Source organism: Hibiscus syriacus, unplaced genomic scaffold, assembly GCF_006381635.1.
Source record: "Hibiscus syriacus cultivar Baekdansim isolate YM2019G1 unplaced genomic scaffold, ASM638163v2 tig00111002_pilon, whole genome shotgun sequence".
NCBI classification, from domain to species: Eukaryota; Viridiplantae; Streptophyta; class Magnoliopsida; order Malvales; family Malvaceae; genus Hibiscus; species Hibiscus syriacus.
Window position 1 is genome coordinate 487,642 of NW_024062948.1, and position 23,910 is coordinate 511,551.

Below are 23,910 nucleotides of genomic sequence, written 5' to 3' on the forward strand. Positions count from 1 at the left end.
TCTTAGAAACACTATAAATAGGCACCTTTGGGATCATTTGTAGACACACATTTGAATATATAAAACGTCTTTGAGAGGTTGCTTTTATTCTTATTCTCTTGTAGAACTTTATCGACTTCAAGATAGTCTTGTTGTCTTCATCGATTTCCTTTTGTTATAGCGTTAGTTCCTAGCTCATCTATAGCTAGTGGGTCACGTTCCATCTACTTTCACTTCGATTCCATTTATTTATATTGCTGGTTCCTAACTCCATATAGTTAGAGGGTCATAATCCATTTTCTTTTCAATCCATCTTTCTTATCCACGCCATTACCAACCCATACCTTCGCCATACTTTCATTACATCTAAACTACAACTGCCATCATCTTCCGTTCAAAGCAAGCAATTCAATTTCTTACTAGAATCATGATCGGACAATCATATATATGATTCGAAACTCATAATCGAGATCATATCATAAGAGTACCTATATACTTAGTTGGAGAAAACAAGAAGGATGTCATGTCAAGAGTTTTGAGATTGGAAATCAAAGCTCCTTTGCTTTGAGAAGCTTTACCTTCGATGAAAACGCGTAGATTTCTTTTTTGTACAAACGATGCTACGTTTAAATTTTTTAATAATTTATAAAAATTTAATCAAATCAAAATTAAAATTGATATATATTATTATACATTTAATAAAACGATACATTGCACAGATTTCAGAATTTCCTGTTATTCATAAACACACAAAAAGTAGAATATTTTAATTAAGCATCGTCATAAGCAAAACTCAAAACGTAAAAGAACTTAAAGATAATCAAAAGGAATGGAAAATGGAGAACCGGCCAACAAAAAATATATAAGAATTACATAGAAGAGAGAGACAAAGGGAATAGGGTGAAAGAAACAAATCAATCAACCTAACTCCAATTAAACCATCTTATAATAACCACAGTTTTCAATGCCAGAACTAAAGTTCCATCAAACTTGAAAAGAAAAGAAAAAAAGAAAATTGAGATGGGGGTTTCAGAGTCCTTGATCAGCAAGATAATCACCCAATTAAGGCTTTAAAATCAGGTAATCGGATAGGTTTTAGTCGGATCCTGGCAAGTCCGGTAAAATCAGGTATATGTCAAGTCATGTCAATTTGATGGTTTAACTCGAATCAAGTCGAGTATAGGTTAAATCAGTTCGGGTCATTTCCAGGTTGATTTGACACAAGATCCAGATCGGGTTTAGGTCGGGTCATTTTCAATTCGGAACGATGTCAGTTCAGGTCAAAATAGTTCAGGTCCGAAACATATAACGACCAGGTTAATTCAGGTTCTGGTGGACTTCAGTCGGATCTCGTTCAGATCGGGTCACATCATTGACAGATAAAATTCAGGTCGGATTTTTTCCAGATTCAGATTGAGTTTAGGTCGGGTCATTTTTATTTTTGGATTAATTATTTTGTCATCTTTCGTGATTGTTGAATTGCAAGTTGCAATTGTATATGATTTCGAGTAAATTAAAAAAAATCATGGATCAATTTTGTAAAAAAATATAAATTTAAGGACAAAATTGAAGAAATGTAAAATTACAAATAAAATTTTAAAATATATATTAAACAACACAAATAGGTAAGGGACCAAATCGAAATAAATTTAAAATGTTAGGTTTAAATTAATATAAAAAATGACTAAATTATATCAATTTAAAAAGTTTTGGGCCAGTTACAAAATATAAATAACAACTAACAATGGGCCAAATGAAGATGCAAATATAAATTTAAGGACTAAATTGAATACATATAAAAGTGAAAGACTTACAATTGAAATAAATTAAAAAACACAAAAGGATGAAATCAAAATAAATGCAAGATGTGAAGAAATAATGAAAAATATAGTAAATTGCATTCATTTAAAAAATTGAAAAAATTATAATATATATATAGTTTATATGTAGTTTATTAATAAACTATGTAATTTATATATATATATATAATATAAGATTTATGTATATAGTATATATATAGTATATTAAGTACATATATATTACTATATAAATAGTTTACATTAAAAATTATATAGTTTATATATAAACTGTAAAATTTATTAATGAACTATATGTAAACAATATATAAACTATATAAAGTATTAAAGTATATAATTTATATTAATATAATATAAGTTTATATATAAACAACATATATAAACTATATTTATATTATAAACTATATAATTATTACAAGCTATATATATAAATTATGTTTATATAAACTATATATGTATAAACTATAAAAGGTATATAATTTATAAACTATAATTTATATTAATATAGTGTACATATATATATGTATGTATGTATATAAACTATATAAAGTATATAGTTTATAAATTATAATTTATATTAATATAGTATATATATGTATCTATAATTAATATAAGTAATCTATAGATTATATATATATATAAACTATATAAAGTAATAAAGTATATAGTTTATAGAAACCCTAAACTATATAAACTATATATGTATAGACACAGTTGATAATTCATATATAGTTTATATAAACAATAATTTAAATAAATTATGTATGTAACTTTAACCTATAATTTATAAACAATAGTTAATATATGTAACATATAGTATATGTTTACATGTAAACTATATATGTAACTTATAGTACATGTATGTATAAACTATTTATAGTATATATAAACTATGTATAGTATATGTAAACTATATATATATAACATATAGTATATGTATATATACAATCTATTTATATGTAAACTATATATGTAACCTATAGTATATATTATGTATATACAATCTATATAGTTTATATAAACTATATATTAACTTATAGTTTATAAACAATAGTTTATATTAGTGTACTATATAGTTTATAACCTATAGTATATAATTTATAAACTATAGTTTATATTAATGTACTATATAGTTTATATTATTATTAATTATCTTAACTATAATTTATATTAATATAGTATATAGTTTATAAACTATAATTTGTATTAATGTAGTAGATAGTTTATAAACTATAATTTACATTAATATTAAAATATTAACTATAGTTTATATTAAAATAGTATATAGTATTAATATTAATTATAGTCTATAAACCATATATTATATTAATATTAATTATATTAACTATAGTTTGTAAACTATACTATATAATTTATAAAATATAGTTTATATTAATATTAATTTTATAGACTATATTTTATATTAATTTTAATTACAAATTACAAACTATATTTTATTAATACAAGTTAATATTAATATTAATTACATTAATATTAATTATAATATATATTTTATATTAATAATAATTATAAATAGTTTATTAATATAAATTATTTAGGGATGAAATTGAAAGAATTTAAAATATAAAGATAAAATTGAATCATGAAAGTTGGACTAAAATTGAATAAAATCAAAACAAGGGGACAATGGTACAATGCGAAACGAAGTTTAAAAACACGCGGATCTTGAACCCGACCCGAACGGAGCGAATATATAAGGTAATTTTTTTTCTCATTTTATGGTTTCCTATTCGTCCTCCCATTTTGCTCTCTCTCTCTAACTCTCTGATTCTCTCAAAATTCTCTGCCTTCTCTCTAGAAATTCATCCGTGTTCTTCATTGTTCTTTGAAAAAAACTTTCATTTGATCTTAAAAAAACCAAATCCCAAACATTTTCTATTTTTTTGATCAAACACACGAAATTTCTTAACTTGTTCTTCCTTGTTCATCCGAGTTCATAACAAAACCCTTATTTGATCTTCATAAACACCAAAACCCAAACCCTAACACCAGTTCATCTTTTGTAACCTAAACCAACCCTGAACCTAAACCCAAACCCGAACCTAAACCCGAACCCAAACTCGAATCTAAACCCAAACCCAAACTCGAATCTGAACCCAAACCCGAACCCAAATCCAAACCCAAACCTAAAAAAAACCCTAACCGAGCCTCTTCACTTTCTCTTTCTTTTGATCTTCTATAACCACGACTGTTCTTTATGTTCTTCCTCTTTTTTTGTCTCTGCTGATATTTGAAACCTTTATTTTTTTTCAAGGGTTTCATGGACAGTCTTTCTTACGAGTTGAATTATCCTGATATATTTAATTTTTTATTATTTATTATTTTAATATTGTTCATTAATATATTATTCATTTCTTTTGTAGGAGAAAACCCAAAATATCAGAATGAAGAACATTCTGAAAGAGGTAAATATATTGTATATGTAGCTACTGTTTATTTGTTTCCTCTGTAGTCCTTGTTTGTGTTGTTGGTTGTTCATTCGGATTGGTTGTATAAAGTTGTTAGCTGCCTTTGTTTGTAGCTTAATCAAGGTTTAATTTTTACCATACTAACTCTAGTTTTTTTTATAAGGGGATGTAAATGATATACTTTCCGAAGCAGTTGATATAAATAAATCATCTAAGAGGAAGTCTATTGGTTCATCCGAATTTGGGAGAAGAACCTCTCCTGTTTGGGACCACTACACATTCACCAAATTAGATGATGGTTCTGTTTATGCCGAGTGTAAGTATTGCAAAGTGAAAAGATATAAAGTTGATTATTATATTGGTACATCTAACCCTATAAGGCATATTGAGAAATGCCAAGCTTATAAGAATTTTCTTGCTGAAAATCCTAGTAGTGTAGCTTATTTTGACCAAAACAAATACTGTGAATTGTTTATTGAGGCTATTCTATATCATGGTTATGCATATAGTATTGTTGAGCATGAAAAACTTAGGGATTTACATCATTACCTTAATTCGTCTGTTAAGGATATATCTAGGTATGTTGTTACTAAGTATTGCATGTTGGATCATGAAAAACATAAAAAAAATACTTCTTGATTCAATACATTATGTCTTAGGCCGTGTTTGTTTTAAATGTGATGCTTGGTCTGCCTGCACTTCACATTCTTATTTTTCCCTTACTGCTCATTACGTTGATAATAACTCGAAACTTCAGTCTAAAATACTTAATTTTTCGTCGTTTTCCTCCTCCTCATGATGGTGAATCTATCTTTAAGTTTGTGAAAAAGATGATATGTGAGTGGGGTCTTGAAAAAAAGCATTTACCATTACACTTGATAATGCTTATGCAAATGATAGAATGGTTAAGAGACTAAAAGATGATTTGAATGTTATTTCTCCTCTTCCCTGCAATGGTAAATACTTCCATATAAGGTGTGCTACCCACATTTTGAACTTGATAGTTCAAAAAGGTTTGAAGGTAATTGATTCTTCTGTTAATAAATTACGTCAGATTGTTAAGCTTATTGATTCTTCTGACTCTCGACTTTGTGCCTTCGAATTAGCTGTTAAAGACTGTGATTCTTTTTTATCTAGTAGTTAGTATTGGATGTTCCTACTCGTTGGAATTCTACTTACTTGATGATTCATAGGGCACTTGAGGCTAGATTAGCAGTTAACTTGTTTGTTAATAGGGAAAATGAGTTGGATATCATTACTGATCATGAATGGGAAACAATTCAAACAATCTGTGATTTTCTTGAGCCTTTTTATGAAATTACTACTTTGTTCTCTGTTTCTAAGTATCCCACTTCTAACTTGTATTTGGCTAACATTTTTTCAATTGATAAATTGTTGTGTGATGCTCATAATGATCCTTGTGAATGTATTTCTACAATGGTAGGACCCATGCTTGAACTATATGAAAAATACTGGTCTGATCAATCCATGATTATGTCTTTTACTGTTTTACTTGATCCTCGATATAAATTACAACTTATGAAGGAGTTGTATAATGTTTTTTATGTTGAGGATGAGGTTCAACGGAGGGTAAGTCTCATTTATGATGAGTTTCTTGAGTTATATGTATTTTATTCAAAAAATACACCTTGTGGTTCTTCCTCTTCTTCTTCTGTCCAAAGTAGCACATCCTTGGACAGAAGTGGCTCAAGTTCCAATCGGCCTCGAACATCAGATTTATTTCAGGTTAGTTAGTATAATTTATAATTGAATTTTAACTTATTTATGTCCTTTTTTCATTTTCTAATTTCCTGTCTTTTGTTTTTCAGAATTTTGATGCCAATGTAGCTGCTTCAAGGAGTGGACGATCTGATATTGACTCTTACATCAGTTTGCTCTTTATCCCTCGTATTGGAGAATCTGACTTTGATATTTTGGAGTATTGAAAAAATCAAAGTGTTTCATATCCTGTACTTTCTTGCATGGTGAGAGATATATTGTCTATTCCAATCACTTCAGTTGCATCTGAATCATCCTTTAGTATGGGGGGTAGAATTTTGAACAAATTAAGACTTCACTCTTACAAAAAAATGTTGAGATTTTTGTAACAATCCGTAATTTGTTGTATGGTTTTGAGCAGGAGGATAGGGATGAAGATTTCCTTACTGTGGTTAATGAGTCTGCTATGTAAAGGTGTGATAGAATTGTTTTATTTTTAAATTTAATCTTAATATTTCAAATTATTTATTAATTATTTTAATTATAATTATAATTATAATTTTTAGGGTGTTTAACGTTAAGTGAAACCATTGGAATTTGAGATTCAGTCTTGTTTCTTCCCTTTACATGCAACTTTTATTTATTAATTACTTATTATATTTATTATGTTTAACAGTAACTGAAACCAATTTTATTGATGCTTCTGTTTTTTGTAGAATGCTTCTATCCAAAGTAACACATCCTGATTTTGCTTGATATTATTTATGTTATTATAAACAATGTTGAATGCTTGATTCTATAAGGGTTTGGTAAAGTCGGAAATGTTTGGCACTGTTGGCCATAATATTCCCTTTGGCTTTACAGCTGACTGCATGTTTGTTTAATGCAGAAATGTTGCCTGTTGCTACCTTGTAATTTATTTTGTTGGTCTGACTTAAATAGATTGTTGAAGCTCGTAATTTTTTTCTAAATAGCTACTTATGTTAAATTATGTTGGTGGCTTTAAAAGTTGCCCGTTATTTAACAATGTTGGCAACTATTTCGATACAAAAGCTCGATGAAGAAATTTCTGGTAGCAAAGTTAGGCTTTTAGCCTTATAAAATTTTTGTTATAAGTTCTAACAGCTTAAAAAACAGTTTTTTTTCATTTTATTGTATTCAACTGAAATAACTATGTTATTCAAATTTTAGATCAAATGTTATTTAAATTATCAATATCAATTAAATTTATGTTTTATATTATCTTTTATGTATGTTATAATTGTTAGATAATTTTTCTTTACAAAAATTAAAATGTATAGTTTATATTTATATTTTAGAGAATTAATCACGTTCAATACCAATATTTATTTATTATCAAATTAATTATCATTTCAATGTCAAAATTATTTATATTAATAATGTAAAACGTCAATATAAATTACATTATAAATACTTACATTAATAATATTTTTTTTTTCTTTACATAAATTAAACTATATAATTTACATAAATTAAACTATATTAATTTACATAAATTAAACTATATTAATTTACATTTAATCATTGTTCAATGCCAATAATTTTATTAATCATGTTTTATATAATTTACATTTTAATAATTTTATTAAATAATTTTATACAATATGTCTATTTATTAATTTAATTATCATAATAAATATTTTATTATAACATTTAAAAATTAATCATATTAATTTTTTAATTATATCATAAACTCAGAAACTCATAATTTTATTAAAATCTTACAATTTTGTCCATGGTAATATATAAGTCAGGTAAATGTCAAGTCAGGTAAATGTCAGATCAGATCAATAACAAGTCGGATCATTTACAGGTTAGATTAAAAACTGGTCAGGTTTATCACAGGTCAGATTGAAAACAGATCGGGTAATACCAATTATTTACTAGGTCAATCTCAGGTTCATATCATTCGGAATATCATTTTTTCTGTTCAATTCGGGTTCAGGTCGTTCTCAGGTCGGGTTCATATTCACAATTTTCAGGCCCAACTCAGATTCAGGTAAATATCAGTTTCGATTCGAGTCGGTTTCGAATCGCTAAAACGCAGATTAAAAATAATTTTGACTTAAGTCGATTTCAGTCAGTTTTACAAATCGGACCAGCTTTTTACAGCCCTACACCCAACCTCTCAACAACCAAGTTGCACTGGCATGGGGTCACCGGTTCTTCGTACACACCAAATACAAGAGCATGTCCTGTTTTCTTTATAGTCACTCCTCCTGCTCCCTGTCACAACATACCCGTGTACATGTTTATTTTAAAATTTAAATTTTTTAAATTATTTATTTATTTTATTAATTGTGTATATCTTAAAAATTTATTAAGTAAATTGTTCAAATAATCACTTAATTATAGAATTGACGTCGATTTAATCACTATACTTTCAATTTTAATAATATGAACACATAACTATTTGAATAATTTGAATGTAATCAATCACTTGTAGTTAAAAAACAAATGGTATAATTGATGGGGTTATTATTGATTAGCGTGAGTCAAAAGTCCACATCAACTTGAATGTAATCAATCACTTGTATTTAAAAACAAATGGTATAATTGATAAGGTTATTATTGATTAGCGTGAGTCAAAAGTCCACATCAACTACACCATTTGTTTTTTAAATGGAACTGATTACATTGAAACTACTTAAATAATTATATGGTCATATCGCTAATATGGTGGTCATATCGATACGAATCTCATAATTAAGTGACCATTTAAGTAGTTTATGTAATTTTATTTGTATCCATCTATACGAATATTATATGTTATTAATACATGTCTATATCCTAAAAAAAATTCAGGGTCTTGCATTTGAGTAAAAGAAAATGCAGATGTAGTGGAATAATGGAATGGATAACCTTTTTGCCACGGATGACAGCACCGGGCTCACCCTGGATGATCATATACTTTGTACCAGCAAGTTGTAAGCCTTTAGGTGCAAGATGTCATGGGTCGTCAAAATCTTTCATGATATCACTGATCTCACTACCACTTAACTGCCAAAATACAAAAGGGGAACTAAATCAAACACCTTACAACCAAATGACGATCAGAATTAGTATGATATAGGACCTGAGGGAAGGCGGAGCTCTTAGCCCATAAACTACCGTCATGGCCGACGATGGGCGGTTAGATGCTGGCCCATGCCTTCGATGTCACACATCAAGTGCTCATATACGTAAGTTTGCCACGACATTCTCACTTACTGCGATTGGACTGTAAGTTGTATGTGGGGTTTTGAACGATATTTAAGTTGGATAAAAACCGCAGAGATTAAAGGGTGGGAGGGATATGATAAATAGGGTTTGAAAAAGCTAAATTGATGGATGATTTTGGACCATTTCATTTGAACTGGCTGCCCATTATTTTCGTAACCATTTCCCCATGGCCCTCTCTCCCTCTCATTTTTTTCACGCATCTTATTGCCCACGTTAAGTTTGTGGATTTTAAACAAAATTGCAAGGTTACTAATGTTTAAGACATGCATGTATATGTGTGAATAATATTTATTTAAAATAAAAATATGATTTGTAAATATGACTTATAATATATAGTATTAAATAAAATATACTACTTTAAATTATGCTTCAAAAATACCCAAATTCAATTATAGATAAAGATGGAAAGAAATTGATCTTGATGGATTTTGATCTAAAATAACATTGTTCGGGCCAATCTTTTCAAAAGAAGAAACGCACGGTCTTAACATTTAGTTGTATTTACCTTCAATCTTCGTCATTCAATTCATTTTTGCTCTTAGACAAGTAACTCTCCTTCCTCTTAAGGGAATGGTGGACCATCCACGACAATATCTCATACTATTAAATTGGTTGTTGAATAAATAATATTATTTTATTGTTTCAATTAGAATAGTTTACAGCATTAGGAAGATCTTGAGATGGATTGTGAGTATCCAATATAATATAAATAAGAGGTGGAAGTCATCTTTCTAAATAATTAGAAATCTTTAAGGATCTTCTCAAGTGGTTGTTAAACTTTCTAACGCGTCAAGCTTTGATACTAGTTGTTAATTCGATTGAGCAATCAAAATATGTTAAGTGGAGTGCGAATTAACTCTTTAAAAAGTTATGGCATAAACAATCGAAAAATAAAATAATTTTACACAAAGATTTAAAGTTATTATCTTCTAATTTACGTTTACATCAACTACCTTAGTTATACACATTAAGGATATCTCAAATTCATTGAATTTCCTTTAAAGATAAGATGTAATCTTATAAGTTCTCTCAAAATTTATACCTCTTACATTGAGTATACATTCTCCTAAAGAATAAATACAAATAAAGCTAAATAGAAAAAAAAATCTCACTAGGTAAATATATTTGCCTAAAATTAAACTCTCATCTAAAGAAAACTTGAACAATATTGACAATAAAACTCATAAGCGTTTTTACAATAAAAATTACGACAATTAAGCTTTAGAAAACTCTTTGATCTTAGTATATTATTTCTTTTTAATAAGATGCTTTGAGCTTATTTTTATATATTCTTTATAATTATTAGTCTTTACGACCCGTTACAAAAGAATCATTGCCTACAAATATACAAAGTATTTATGATATGAAGGATCAATTATTTTTTATAAAAAAAGTTCGATTGTATTTTTTTTTTAAATTTTGATCATTGTCAACCAATAGATCGATCTTTCAAAGAAAGTGATCGATCCAATTTGTTATCCTAGAGAAAAAGATCAATCTTTTGTAAAGGGATCAAACTTTTGGCTACTAAAATCACAATTATAGATCTTTTTTAGATAAGGTATCAATTCTTTTAGTCAGAAATCCAAAAGAACTTAATTGATTTTGAAAAAAAATTGGCTAAATTTGAAAATATTTAAAATATATTTTTCATGTTTTATTGGACTTTGAAATATTTTTTTAAATTTTTTTACTATATTTGATAATGCCTAAAATCATGTTTACCAATATTCATTATATTAAAATGTAAGTACAACGCAAAATATTATGAGTTTTTATTTTTTTTTGAGAGAATTTCAAGAAGTTTGACTAAGATTTTCAATTTATTTAATAGAAAAGAAGTATTGTGAAGAACTTTATAAATGATTTCATCGACTTGTGTTAGACTAGTAAGGCATTTAACAAAGTCACTACTAGTGACTACATATTTGCGATAACTTCCATACTTAATTTGAGTAAGTTTACTTTATGTTGTTAAAAAAAAAGTTTACTTTATGTATGTTATTTATTTACTTTGTTCTGCACATTATCTTTAAACTTGATATTTATGTGTAAAAAATCAAGTGTAAGAAAATATCGGTTCATTGAGTATTTAGTAGTTTAATTGAATATAAATTGTAACACCCTAAATTCAATTGGGTCTAAAATGTTACATTAAACTGTCGAGACAACTATTGATTTTCAAAATATGTTCATTTTCATTTTTAAAACATATTGTATGGTACCAAGAATAAACATAAATAACTATTATGAAAACATTTTATAAACCGGAGCTCAGTGACACATAATTTAATACAAAAATAGTACAAACTCAGAGTTATAAATCTGAATACAATAATAAGGGTCATATGAATACATATGCACACTAAAGCTACATTACAATACTCTGAAAGAGATGTTGGAAGTCTTGCTACGACGGTGCTCCACGATCAGCTCAAGCTACTGACCTACAAACGGAAAACGTCCGAACATTGAGCTTACAAAGCCCAATAGTATAATCGCTAATCTAGAGCATCATTATGAATTTCATAAACATAAGCATGCTAAAGACATGGTACTAAGCAGTAGGTACATGCATGATCTAAATCAAGTGCTACCTATTTAGTGCTAAACTATTCTACCTACTTATTACACCTATATTGGGTCTCTACCCACACTGACTGTAACCGTTTTGCATTATCTAAATGCGACGCTGACACCCTGTTCACTATCTGAATGCAACACTGACTCTAATATGCATTATATGAATGCAACACTGTTATTGCCTAGTCTCACATAGCCATCAGACACTAGTTAACTGAGGGAACCCGTTGTCACATAGCATCAGTGAAATTCTCACTAAGCTATTGAATGATCTATTGGTCTCACATAGCCATCAGGTAGACCATAGAGGGGGAACTTAATGTCACATAACATCGATACAATTCCCTCTCAACTAAAGCATTGGCTCGGTCTCACACAACTGTCAAGCCAAGCTCTAAGGATATCTATTGTACTGGACTGATGCAACTATACATGCATAATTGAGGGTCGTAAGGTTGCATAACACTAACAATACCCAACTAGGGCAACTAAGGTAGCCTGACTACACTTTAGTATAGCTAGACACACTAAAGTGAGGTCACCCTCTAACTAGCTGCTATCTCGTTCTTTCATTTACCTAGAATATTATGCAAGGGTTTATTACTTCTGTTAGTTTATTAAGTGATTCTATTCTGGTCATTCATTACTTAAGGCATTTTAGTCATTATTTGTCTCTAGAGAAGTCTCTACGCGTTTCATGATTTTTTGATGATTACTATGTTTGTTTTATGTAACATTAGCAAGCTCGATACCTGACTCGAGTTCATTATTGGGTATTGACACTCTAATCGCTCTTATCATACTTCTCCTCAATACCACTTAAATTGGAGGAATATCGTATACGTTCTCAGTTCATTCGTTCTCATACCGCTTATCGGTATATCCTCTGTAACACACATAACCCATATACATGAACCAATACGAGTTACATATGTCACATCATAAATTTAAAACATTTTTTAATTGAACTTAGTAAAATTTTGTTTCGTTCAAACAAACTCAAGTTTCATAACTTGAACAATTATTATAAAATCATTATTCAGATAAAAATCATAATATTTATTCATACTATTAATTATATTTAATACTAACTATTTTAAGAAATTGCAAACATTTCATTCTCGTATACATGCTAGCTAAGACTTTTAGAACACAATAGGATGTCATCATTGTTACCTGTAAATATTTCCTTGGTGATTGATGACAAGCTCAGCTCCTTACTCATTTTATTCCCTTTTTCCTACGCATGAAAATCATCACACGCTAAGTATACACTTAGTGAGGCAATCATATGAATATTTAAAGCAATGCAACACATAAATTTAAATGAATAACCATATTCAATGCAATATGATCACTTTACCTGTATTCCAACCATGTTACCATATTTTAACATGATATAATTGGATATCAAGTTTCTTACCAATATACTTGCCATTTATCCCATAAGCTCGTAATCTTATTTGCATGTTTATTATTTCTTAACCAATAAACCATAACCCAAAGTATAATTGTATGAGGAACCCGGTATAGGAGTCAAATATTGCACTGTAGTGTTGAGGTCGAGCCTTGCTCATCTAATAATGCACCGTAATGTTTTGTAACATGTGTCTTTGCTAGACACTTTGAGGCATGCACTATGTGCTTTCTCTAGACACTCTAGTGCTACCTAATATGCAGATGCTAGACTCTATGGCATGTCATTAATACCACTGACCCTCAATAACATACTTGGGCATATAGTCTATTTTTATTTGATCCATCCATGGCAAAGCATATCATCATAATTTAACATTGTTAGTTCATACCCGAAATATCATTCATGATACATATCATATATGTTCATGATAACATCATATATAACAATCAGTGATCAATGCATTTTATATTCAACCTTTGACATATTTAGAATATGTCAAATATATGATAAATGACATAAATATCATGTAAATATAAACAAGGTAGACTTATCGCAGGTCCAACCCAAGGATGTATAAAACATCCATGAATAATGCTATGCATAAATTACACTCATTTTGACATTATATACAAGTCAAAATATAAGCCTCACTAAGCTTTAACTTGATCCTTTGCTTCTAATTAGGTTAAATCCCAAAATTGGTCATAATTTCATATCCTTGCAGTTTGCACTACATTTAAAGAAATATTATTCTGTATTAATATACAACTTTAAAAATTATTCTGTTTATACCAATGGAAACTAGACTCAAATTAAAATATATCCATGTAAGGCACTCTTTATAGTTCAATTTGTACAATTTTTGGTAAATTTTAAAAGTTGACCGACAAAATCTGTTTTGAGCAGAATCTGCTGCCCCATTTTCTAACCTATCATTGGTTAAAAATTCATATCATTTTGAATACACCTCGAAATCAGTTTCCGTTTGTTCTAAACAAAACTAGACTGGTATATTAGTCCAAAGGTATAAAAATAATCCTCTAATCATTTTTTTCAAGTTTAACCAATTTGCATTTTCAACTTGTTCAATAATTCTATTAGTTCACCAAATGCACATATATGCATGCATCACAAATTACATAACATTTTAGGAGTGACTTCTTACCATAGTAACTCCGTCACTGGCTTATCGCAAGCCAATGTTGTTTTACGATAATATAAGTACAAATTAAATTTGCACTCACCTGGTGTCCTTAGCTTGCAAACTTCCCTTAGGATTTCACATTTCATCCTTAAGCTTTTCATTAGCTTTAATATTTCTTGATCTTGATTTCAAGCACTCAATCTCTAGATGAACATCATTACCAAACATATACAAATTCAAACCAATTGTTAGAATCTTACTAACACAAGCATACTTTGGAAAATAAATTCCTAACAAATTTTTCTGATGCTTATTCGATACAATTTCCATGTCACAAAAGAAATGTTGACCCTAATACTTTTAATTGACAACTCAAGTTCCATTTAATCCAAATTCACATAAAATTTTCACTTGAGCTCCCAAACTTTCCATATTTGTGATTTAAACCACAACTTTTACAAGCTTTCCAAAATAATCAAGTTTCACATCCTAACTTCAATTTCAACACCCAAAAATTAATTTCCAGCATATCACATCAATTATTAAACAATTACACAATAGTACACAACTTTTCTAAAATTATAGATTTGGTCCCTAAACTTTTCAAAAATTATAGAATGGTCCCCAACTTTTTCTAAGGAATGTAAAATACTTCCTGCAATATTTCCATCCCTTACATAATTTTCACAGAATTTTCCTCAGCCTTTAAGACCAAGGTCGAAGATTCAAAGTTCCAAAACTAGGTTTTTCATGATTTTGCTTGATTTTTATTTGATTCAAGCATGAACTCAACTTCCATTCAACCTTACATCATCTCTACAGTCAAAGCCCTAATCCAATTTCATCAAAACACAAAGTTTCCCCAACTTATTTTGGTCGAATATCAAAGAACATTTCTAGGAAAATTGAACATGTTCTAATCATCATACAAGCTTAAAAATGAATCTACAACCTCATAAACATTAAGATTCATCATCAATTTCATGAACCCAAATGTGAACACAACCCTAGGATTTAGGATCTTTGAAATCAAGCAAAACTAGCCATAAATGTGAACACAAATTTTTTTCTTACCTTTGGAAGGAGATCATGGCTCTTCTGGTGAAGATGAAGAAATTCCCTTGATAATTCTTCATCTTTCTTTATAAAATAACAAATTAAAAATTCATTAAATGCTAAATTACCAATTTACCCTTAAAATTAAAATATCTTTACTAATTTACCGTTAATGAAACTTTATATGTACCTTAATACCAAGCCTCATAAATGTTATCATCTTCCAAAGTCAAAGATGAACAAAATATTTCTCAGTTTATCGTTTTGCCCTTGCAATTTCCTAAAAATTACAATCTTTCTACTTTAATCCAACTGTCCAAATTTAACATTGAATTAAATCCTTAAATCCAATTCTCCATATTATTTTCCATCATTTTAAAATGTGAAAATAATATTTCTAAGCTTAATTTATCAGCCTTCAAATTTCCAAAATTTCTATTCGATCTGATTTTCCGAATTTTTATCGGACTTTATCACTTTATAACTTTTAATGCCAAATCAATAAAAAAATATATGATTCTCACTAAAACGTAATTATTGGGGGTAAACTATTCATTTATAGGGTAGGATTACATAACTTTTAAAATTACACTTTATTCCCTGAACTTTTCTAAAGTTTATACTTTGGCCACTTAACTTTCAACATTTACATTTTGGTAACTAACCAAATCCATTTATGGAATAAAAATTCTTTTTGAGAAATTTTGCACTTAGGTCCTTAAACTTTTTCCTAATTTTCTACTTTGGCCATCAAACTTTCAAATTTTACATTTTGGTCACTAACTAAAATTTTGGGGGTATTACAATTCTTCCTCCTTAAGAAAATCCGTTCTCGAATTTTCAATACGTACCTGATGTAAAAAGACAAGGATGCAACTTTTTCGTGCTTTGATTTCTTTGTCGAACTTTAATAAGTACTGATTATTTTTCCCATTACAAGGTCCATTATAACTCGTTCCTGCTCCCACTAAGGGATATAAATCGGTTACAATAATGCAGAAGGCACTTTATACTTTACTTTAACTCATTGAATGTCATCCATTTAGAAACAAGCTCGATGATAACTCTTTTCACACCTGTTTATAAATATTCATCAGACTTAACCTTAAAGTCTTTAGTTTCTCCTTTTCATGCTTGTTCTATCTTTAACATGCACAACAATTTTCATCTTTTCTCTGAAGATCCTTTATTCGATCTAGCAAAATAGGCTTTAAATTTAATTCTATAATCAAAACACCATCCTTCTTTAAAGACAATCACGTATTCAAAACTCTCATAATAGAAATGTCTTTCGACTTTATCGTATCAGCCACCATATTAACCTTTCATGTTTGCAGTTGATAAGCACGTCATCATTCTTTAAGGAATTCCATTCATTTTATTTATTTTCACTCTTTTGAATTAACATATACTTTTGACATTTAATATCCGTATAGATATAGAGTCACTCACCTTGTAAATAGTGGTGTTATATCAACAAAGTAAACACAACTGTATTCAACTCGAGATCATGAGCCGGATAATTTCTTTCATGATTCTTTAGTTGCTTTGAACCATAAACCAAAACTTTTCCTCTTGTATGAACACACATCCCAAACCATTATGAAACACATTACTATAATTCACAAATCGTTTCCAGATTCTAATTATTCTGACCTTGGAGCTCATGTTGGTATTCTTTTTAACATCTCAAAGTTTTCTTAGCACTTAACAGTCCAAATAAATAACATGTCTTTCCTCAATAATTTGGTCAGAGGGAATATAATCATAAAAAATTCCTTTATGAACCTTTGATAGTAACCAACAATTCCCAAGAAACTTTGAAATTTGAAAACATACTTTGGAAATCATCATTCGACTATATCTCGTGCTTCCTTGATATATATATATTCTTATCCCCTTAGCTGAGTCCACATGGCCAAGGAATACAACCTTAGACAACCAACATTTACACTTGGTCAACTTAGCATACAATTTTTCTCCCGAAATGTTAGAAGAGCTATACAAAAAATGCATTGTGTTTTTCCCTAGTCTTACAACATATCACAATAACATCGATGAATAGTACCACTTTTTTCTACGCATGAAAATCATCACACGCTAAGTATACACTAAGTGAGGCAATCATATGAATATTTAAAGCAATGCAACACATAAATTTAAATGAATAACCATATTCAATGCAATATGATCACTTTACCTATATTCAAACCATGTTACCATATTTTAACATGATATAAATGAATATCAAGTTTCTTACCAATATACTTGCCATCTATCCCATAAGCTCGTAAGCTTATTTGCATGTATATCATTTATTAACCAATAAACCATAGCCCAAAGTATAACTGTATGAGGACCCCCGTATATGTGTCAAATGTTGCATCGTAGTGATGAGGTCGAGGCTTGCTCATCTAATAATGCACCGTTGTGTTTTGTACCATGTGTCTTCGTTAGACACTTTGAGGCATGCACTATGTGCTTTCTCTAGACACTCTAGTGCTACCTAATATGCAGCTGCTAGACTCTATGGCATGTAATTAATACCACTGACCCTTAATTACATACTTGGGCATATAGTCTATTTTTATTTGATTCATCCATGGCAAAACATATCATCATAATTTAACATTGTTAGTTCATACCCGAAATATCATTCATGATACATATCATATATGTTCATGATAACATCATATGTAACAATCAGTGATCAATGCATTTTATATTCAACCTTTGACATATTTAGAATATGTCAAATATATGATAAATGACATAAATATCATGTAAATATAAACAAGGTAGACTTATCGCAAGTCCAACCCAAGGATGTATAAAACATCCATGGATAATGTTATTCATGCATTGCACTCATTTTGATATTATATACAAGTCAAATTAATTTCCAGCATATCACATCAACTATTAAACAATTACACAATACACAACTTTTCTAAAATTGCAAATATAGTCCCTAAACTTTTCAAAAATTATAGAATGGTCCCTAACTTTTTCTAAGGATTGTAAAATACTTCCTACATCATTTCCATCCCTTACATAATTTTCACAGAATTTTCCTCAGCCTTTAAGACCAAGGCCAAAGGTTGAAAGTTGCAAAACTAGGTTTTCATGATTTTGCTCGACTTTTTATTCGATTCAAGAATGAAATCAACTTCCATCCAACCTTACATCATCTCTACAATCAAATCCCTAATTAAATTTCATCAAAACACAAAGTTTCCCCAACTTATTTTGGCTGAATATCAAAGAACATTTTTAGGAAAATTAAACATGTTCTAATCATCATACAAGCTTGAAAATGATTCTACAACCTCAAAAACATCAAGATTTATCATCAATTTCATCAACCCAAATGTGAACACAAACCCTAGGATTAGGGATCTTTGAAATTAAGCAAGATTAGCCATAAATGGTACCAAAAGATAGTGTTTATCGCGTAGAACAATTTCTATTTCACGACATAACCCAAAATCCAAAGGAAATTGCTCAAAAATTGAAAACAATTTTTTTTTGCCTTTAGGAGGAGCTCATGACTATGCTGGTGAAGATGAAGAAATTCCCTTGATAATTCTTCATCTTTCTTTATAAAATAATGAATTAAAAATTCATTAAAAGCTAAATTATCAATTTACCCTTAAAATTAAAATATCTTTACTAATTTACCGTTAATGAAACTTGATATTTACCTTTATAACAAGCCTCATAAACCTTATCATATTTCAAAGAAAATATGAACAAAATATTTTCCACTTTACCATTTTGCCCTTGCAATTTGCTAAAAATTACAATATTGTCACTTTAATCCAACTGTCTAAATTTAACATTGAATTAAATCCTTAAATCGAATTCTCCATATTATTTTTCCATCATTTTAAAATGTGGAAATAATATTTCTAAGCTTAATTTATCATCCTTCAGATTTTTCCAAAATTTCTATTCGATCCGATTTACCGAATGTTTACCAACTTTATCATTTTATAGCTTTTAATACCAAATCCGTACAAAAAAATCTGATTCCCATAGAAACGTCATTCTTGGGGATAAACTATTCATTTATAGGGCCAGATTATATAATTTTTTAAAATTACACTTTACTTCCTGAACTTTTCCAAAGTTTATACTTTGACCACTTAACTTTAAAAATTTACAGTTTGGTCACTAACCAAATCCATTTATGGAATAAAAATTCTTTTGGGAAAATTTCCACTTAGGTATTTTTCCCAAATTTTACTTTATCCATCAAACTTTCAAAAATTACCTATTGGTCACTAACCAAAATTTTGGGGTATTACATCATCTGCAATGATCCTCATTCTTAATTATTCGATACGTGCTCTAATGAAGATACTTTGACATATTATGCTTAGCATGGTTACATCAGTTGTAACCCACTCCTACGAGTGTTTTATTTATCTTTCCTCATTTATGTCCCCCACGGACTAAGTTCACCATTACAAATCATCCTTAGCTTCTACGGGCCTTAAAGAGGTCAAATTTAACCATCCAAAGTGGTATTATCGATACTCTTGTAGTATCGATACCCTAGGGTCAAGTATCGATACGAAAATGGCTTTTGTTGCTGAAAATTTAACCAAAGATATCAGGGGAAGTATCGATACTCTCCCCAACAATATTGATACTCCCAGTTAGAGATCCCCAAATTTTGTCCCAATATCGATAAAGTTCATCCAATACCAATACTCGAATCTAAAATTTTCTTATTTAAGCTAGGGAAACACCCAAAAATCATCTCAAATGTCTTAGTTTGGTTTCTAATCATGTGCTAAAGCTTTAGGATGTTACTTAGGGTCACAAAGTATCATAAAAACATATACTTTACATCAAATTCATCATCTATGACATGAATTAAGCATGACACTCTAAAATACTCAAATACACAAATCTTAACAATTCTTCATGTTTATGAAAGTCTTAACACTCCAAAGAATTAGAAATACACTAACTTGCTGTTAGAATCCCAAAATGAAGCTCTTTGCTTAGCCACACTCCCATCCTCTAAGATTTGGATGAAAGCCCCCACTTTCTCTTTAGCTATAAAGATCCCAAGGCTTGGAAACATCAAAACAAGTTTGTTGAAGGGATTGAGGATGAAATTAAAGTTTAAAGAAACATGAAATGGATCAAGTTCTCAAAAAAAGTAAATGGTCAGTTGACATGTTTCGTATTACTGTCAAAATAATTTTGGCTTCTAAAAAATAAATAAATGAAGAGAGAAAGTAGTGAAGCGAAGTAGGTCATCGGACCACATGGACTCTGGAGTTTCTGATGAAGTGAACTTTTTGATTCTGGATAAGGATGAGATAAGGTAGAAATTTGGATGAAGATAAGATTAAATAAGGGGGTTTTAAAAATTTTTAATTAAAAGATAAGGATAAAATAAATAAATAAATAAATAAATTAAAGTGATTGAGATAAAGAAAAACTTATAGTGAAATTAGCCTCAGGCTTCAACGTTCGCCTCAATTCCATTGATCCTCGGAATAAATTTTTCCTTCTGTTATTTTTCGGTTACAGTATACAGGGCCTAACCACTTTAACTTGTTTTTCTCTCTTGTGAATCGATAACCCAAAATCTATTTTTAGATATTAGTCCTTTATGGAGACTAACTACGACTATCGTCGTCAACACCAACCTGTTTTATAGATCTGGAAAAACCCGATTGGGATAATGTTGCCTCAATAAGAATCGAGCCCGATCTCAATTTTTCTTAGCGGACTGCCACTAAGTGTGTTGAAAGGAAGTCGAACTTGTTACCAACTGATTCTTCCTCCCAACTATAAATCAGAACAACTTTCGAACCAACGTTGACTTTTTGATTAAAAATGTTTTGATTTTTAAAAGATAGGTCAATTACTAATCTTATTCCTCCACAAAATTGAAAAATAACTCGAATTATTTTAGTGCTTTTCAATCCTCACAATAGAGATTGAGTCATCGCTTCAGTCCTTAGTTATGGAGAAATTAGCTAAGTATGTCAATCATACTTAGCATTTTAAAAAAAATAAAAATAAAATTAAAAGAAAGAAAAACTTTGGAAAAGAAAACTTTTACAAAACCATAGGAAAGTAAAAGAATGAATTCTGAATGTGTTTTTAGGCTTACCCTGAGAGGTTATTTATAGCCTTCAAAAATCCTACAAACAAGGAAAATATAATTCCTAAAAATAAGAGATAATTCCTAAAGATAATTCTTAAAATATTTAAACTAAAATACTAAAAACATGAGTTTAACTTGAATTCGAATTTCAAAAATGCGAAAGGCTCATTCAACCTTCTAGAAGTGCTGACTGGACATTATGGAAGATGCTTGTGTCATGCCCACTAATCCAACCTTGATTTCAAAAATTAAAAAACTGCATAATTATGTCATTTTAATGTAATTTCCAAAAATATAGTGTTTGCACAGAAAATGAATGAAAACAAACAAATCAGCCACAAAAAGTAACAATTAAGGAGCAATTTAAAGGCAAAATAATAACTAAATAAAGCACCTATCAAATTCCCCCTCACTTATTCAATGCTTGTCCTCAAGAATTCCTTAATTAACAGATCAAAATAACAAGTTGCAATCTTTAATTTCAATTTATTCCTCAAACTTCCAATCGAACCAAGTCCATGACAATTGTCAAATTCAAGGTACAATCAAGCAAAGACACAACTAAGAAAAATTTTAAGCAAGCAATATCCCAATTATTTGCCAACATCAATAAAACATAACTCAATACCTCACAAAGATTCACACACATTCGCTCAAAGTGTTTAGGGTAAAATGAAATCACTCAAACCAGAACTAACCAAGATATTACCAGAGGCTTGGAATCCAATCAAGTCTCCACTACTAAAAGTGAACATAATAAAATAATCAAGGGGTCTTTAAATCAAGGTGTAATGTGGCTTAGGTTAAGGTAGGGAAAAAGCCATGGTAATCGGTTTAAGTACCAAGACAAGATATTTACAAATAGTTCATAATCTTGATAAAATAAAAGTAAACATATAAACATATAAAAACATAAACATAAACATTTTTCAATCTTTTTCTGTTTTTTCTTTTCTTTTTCACATTTTTTTTTCATTTTTAGGCCTTTTTAAATTCCTCTTATTTTTTTTGCATTGTAATACTGTTCGAACTATTTTTTTTACAAATATAAAATAAAAAATAGTAAAATAATGAAATAATGAAATAATAATATAAATAATATATATATATATATATGTAAACAACTAATCTACTTGCCTTGATAAGGGTAAAAAAGGGATAAAAATAAAGGCTTGGGTTTCATTATGTGGTGTAAAACAAAGAAAAAAGATAAAGGCTCAAAAAGTGGTTCATTAGTAGATATATAAATGGGTAGGCTTTTTGGGAAAAAGGGTTTATCCTAGGTTCCCCTGTCACATTAAAATATTATGCCCAACATGTAGTCTCAATATGTATTAAGATTACGAGTTATAGAAATCATAACTTGTCTGGTACACTCAAGTCAAACAATAAGCAAGAAAGAAAATGTATGCTCGTTAGGCTCGAATCTCACAAGAAAAGTTTATATGTACTTAGTCAAGTTCATCTCCATCAACAAATGCATGAAATATCAATACTTAGCAGAAAATCACCAACTATGCCAATAACCATCATGAAAATTAAGTTCGATCAAAACATGGTCATAATCCAAAAGGAAGCAAGAGTATAAAGTGAAATTCAAGATAAACAACTAAAGATCCCAACACATCAATATCAGAACAACTTAATTCCAACCAATCAAACAAGCAAGCGAAAAAATTGATAGCAAATTCTACCACTCTCACTTAGACCATATTATCCCAATATGAATAGAAAAGCACAAGAGAGGGAACATAATTACTCCCCTAATTTAATGGCAGCCACGGCGTCCGACGGTGTGGTAGTGGGTTCGAGTGAACCAGCTAGTTAAGGAAGAAGAAAGGAGAGGGCAAGAAAGGGGTAGTGTTGTGTGGCTGGGTAAAGAAAGTATGGGGGTTTGGCTTTTAATTCAGTGGGTATATAGAACAAAAAGGAGAAAATTTTTGAAAAGGAGTTAAAAAGGTCAAATTAATGATACGAAAATTAAAGAATTAAAATAAAGGGATAAAAGATAAGTGAAAAAAATAAAAGAGTTGAGATTAAGGATGGGTTTGGCCGGTTATGATTGGGATAAACATGGGAGTTTGAATTTTAAAGTATTTGAAAAATAAGATAGTGATAATTGGGATCCATGGAAGGTTAAAATATATTAAAAGAAAATAAAAAGAAGTTGGATGGATGGAGAAGTTTGGCCGGTCAAAATATGGAAGAATTGAGGTGTTTAAATAATTTAAAAATATTAGATAAGGATTGGTAAAAGGGTAAAGTGGGACCCATGAGTAGTTTAAAAGGAAAGAGGTTGATTTTAGGCTAAAAAAGTGGTAGGGTGGGATCCACTGAAGCTTTTGAAGTAAAAGATAAGTCCTCCAAAATTAGAGTTGGCGGTA

The 23,910-nt window shown here is 29.4% G+C and overlaps 1 pseudogene; it reads right to left on the minus strand.

Moving 5' to 3' along the window:
* Nucleotides 1-1,008: 1,008 nt before the first annotated feature.
* On the minus strand, nucleotides 1,009-9,165 carry LOC120149357 (annotated as a pseudogene).
* Nucleotides 9,166-23,910: the final 14,745 nt, after the last annotated feature.